At 35.8% G+C, this 3,177-nt stretch overlaps 1 non-coding gene across 1 annotated transcript; it reads right to left on the minus strand.

Moving 5' to 3' along the window:
* Window positions 1-253: 253 nt before the first annotated feature.
* LOC116639641 lies at window positions 254-357 on the minus strand. Its single transcript, XR_004300889.1, has one exon. It is a non-coding gene; the product is annotated as a U6 spliceosomal RNA (small nuclear RNA).
* Between the last annotated feature and the right edge of the window lie 2,820 nt (window positions 358-3,177).

A 3,177-nucleotide genomic window follows, 5' to 3' on the forward strand; every position in this document is an offset into this window, starting at 1 on the left:
AGCACTTTAAACACATCCCCCAACTCCCCTCTGGCCTGCAAGATTTCTGCTAAGAAATCTGCAGATAGTCTTATGAGGGCTTCCTTGCATGTGACAAATTTTCTTTTGCAATTTTCAAAAGTCATTTTATGTTTGACTTTTGTCAACTACCTTATAATGTGTCTTCATGTAGACTTATTTAGATTTTTCCTATTTGATATTCTTTCTGCTTTATGAATCTGAACGTTCACTACCTTCCCCCAATTTGGGAAGTTTGGGTTGTTATTTCTTCACGAATTTGCATGTCATCCTTGTACGGGGGCCATGCTAATCTCTGTATTATTCCAATTTTAGTATAGGAGCTGCCAAAGTGAGCATTGGGTCATTATTTCTTTAAATAAGTTTTCTGGTAACAGTGGTATCCTCCGTGGTAATAAACAGGTTGATTCTTATGAAATGCAAAGCTAATCTTGTCACCCCTCTACTTAAAAGTCCACACTCTTTAGAATGACCTTTGGCTCTTCAAGATCTGGGTTCAGCCCACCTTTCCAACCGCATCTCTCCCCAACACCTCTCTTCCCATCCTTCAAAGCACAAACACTGGTCATCCTGGAGATTTTTTTTTATCTCAAGACCAAGTATTCTCAGTTTCTTCAACAAAGGCTTACAATGGCTTTTCTCAGGTGACTAACTGACACACTAGCAAATGCCTTATTCTGAAGGAATTATTTATGTGCTTCTGTGACACCAGCATTTCACTACATCAATTATCACAATGCATTTATTCATCCATCTAGCAATACTGAGTGTCTAATATAAGCAAGTATTATCCTACTTAATGCATAGATCATATCACTCCTATCCACTGGAACTTCAGTATCTAACAGAATATCAAAAATGTCAACTTACTTCCAGTCTCAGTTTTCTCTGTGATTGGGATTCACAAAGAGCTTTTTACAACATAAGCACAACTAAAAGAAAATAAAGATTGAGAATCTTGTAATTCTTAATTTTAAGAGGTGATCATCATTTTCTTAGTGTGACCCGTGCTTTTCAAAGTATCAGTTCATCTCTAAGCACAGAGTTAGTTAACAGATACATGATTTATGAATAAGTAACTAAATGGATGGTCATTAAACACCCCTTTGGACCTGAGCTGTCCATTTTATAGTTCTCTTATTTTTGTCATCTATCCTTGTTGGTAACAAGAGACCTGTAAGAAGCCACTGTCCTTCCAAAATTTTATGGCTGCAGATGCAATTCAGTGGTACATTAAGGACCTCCTCATATCAAGCATTCAATTAACATACCTGAGGTCCTCAGTCATGGAGACACATATTCCTCAGAGACTCTGTTTCTTCAGGAAATAGTGTTTGATCAGAATTTCCTAAAGGCCACTTCCTTCTCAGCAATTCTCTTTCTCCTATTATCTTGTTATTTTGCAGGGAAAACCCTACTGTTTATTTACAACATGGAAATTTTAAAGGTAATGACCATAAAAACTTCTTTAAAAATATTTTAAAAAGATATTCTGATGGCCATCATCAAAACCAGCATCTCTATTAAATTGCTAATATCGCATCACAGATCTCTAGCAAGCATGATTTACTTTGGCCATGTACAAATAAAGCTAGAATAAGCAAAAATATGTAGAAAAAATATTTTCTTTTTCTTATGAACTAGGGCTGTTGAATGCATTAATTTGTAACATACTGATTTAATGTTATACTAGACTCTTTAAGAAGGGGAAAACAGGGCCAAAATGCAATTGTGTAACCCCACACATGGCACATTTTTAAAATCATACAGCAATGGGAGAGGTCTCAAAGAAGAAACCAGAAAAATAAAACCATAGGCAAACTGCATCACCTCCATGTGAGTCATTCATCTTTCAGTGTTTTTATGTCTGCTTTGTTACCAGACTTACTTAGATTGCAGAACCACTGGGTGGAGGCCACGTCTGTCTCTGTGTTGTGGATATTTTTTCATACATTATAAGTACTTAGGAAACATTTTCTAGTAGTAATGATTCAAGAAAACAAGTCACAGAGTGCCTGGGTGGCTTAGTCATTAAGCGTCTGCCTTCAGCTCATGTCATGATCCCAGGGTCCTGGGATCAAACCCTGCATCGTGCTCCCTGCTCAACGGGGAATCTGCTTCTCCCTCTCCCACTCCCCCTGCTTGTGTTCCCTCTCACACTGTGTCTCTGTCAAATAAATAAATAAAATCTTAAAAAAAAAAAAGAAAACAAATCACAAATAGTACATGCTGTTGCACTACACATTTATTTACTAGTTCTCTCTAAAATATAGATTATTATTTTGGAACCTCTACTTCTACTTTATTTAATGCATATTCCTAGACAAAAAGCCATTTACACCATTCTGAAATACACTCTGTGCCCGCTGCTTAGGTGCAATTGGATACCATATGAGTTTTTACCTTAACTCCTCTTAATACTTTCTCAAAGTTTAATATATGTCTGTTCCAGGTATGGTCTCATTTCTTCAGAGTCTTTTCAGGTCCTGCTTGGGTTTTATATTTTGTATCAAAAATCATTTCTATTTAACATATGATATACTCCCAAACTTGTAAATAATGAAATTTTATAAACTTCTTTAAAGAAGCTCACATTTCATTGCCTGACTGGCAAAACTTTATAGAAATTGCTGCTTAGAAGTCTGTAGTCACTTTTACCAGGAGCTTGACACTGATATCTTGGCTTGGCTTAGTCATATGGTTCACAAGACTTTAGTTCCTACAAAGTATCCTGACATCTCTAAGTCAGTTTAGGTCCCTTGCATTTTTCATTAATTAAATGGAATTTTTAAACAAAGGCATTATTGTATTAATTAGTTTTCATGAAAAGAATAAAAATACACAGTTACTCAAAAACCATTTTAATTTTTAAACAGTGTTCTTAGCTTTCTAAATATTTTACTTCCCTATCAACAAAATCCAGACTATTTTAGGTGAATGGAAAGAAAGACTCCATGAAGGGGGGGCAGTATTTAACATTTCTGAAAGTTACATAAAATAAACATGAAGTTGATGTAGGAGGTAAGTATAAGTGTGGAAGTGGAGGGCTGATGTAAGCAAGGTGGTAGATATTCCAATAGGAGTAAATCTTTCAAGAGAAAACAGCATAGGAAATATAGAAAGAAGAGAAGAGAGGAGAGGAGAGGAGAGGAGAGGAGA

This window comes from Phoca vitulina, unplaced genomic scaffold (assembly GCF_004348235.1).
Source record: "Phoca vitulina isolate PV1807 unplaced genomic scaffold, GSC_HSeal_1.0 scaffold18, whole genome shotgun sequence".
Classification (NCBI taxonomy): domain Eukaryota; kingdom Metazoa; phylum Chordata; class Mammalia; order Carnivora; family Phocidae; genus Phoca; species Phoca vitulina.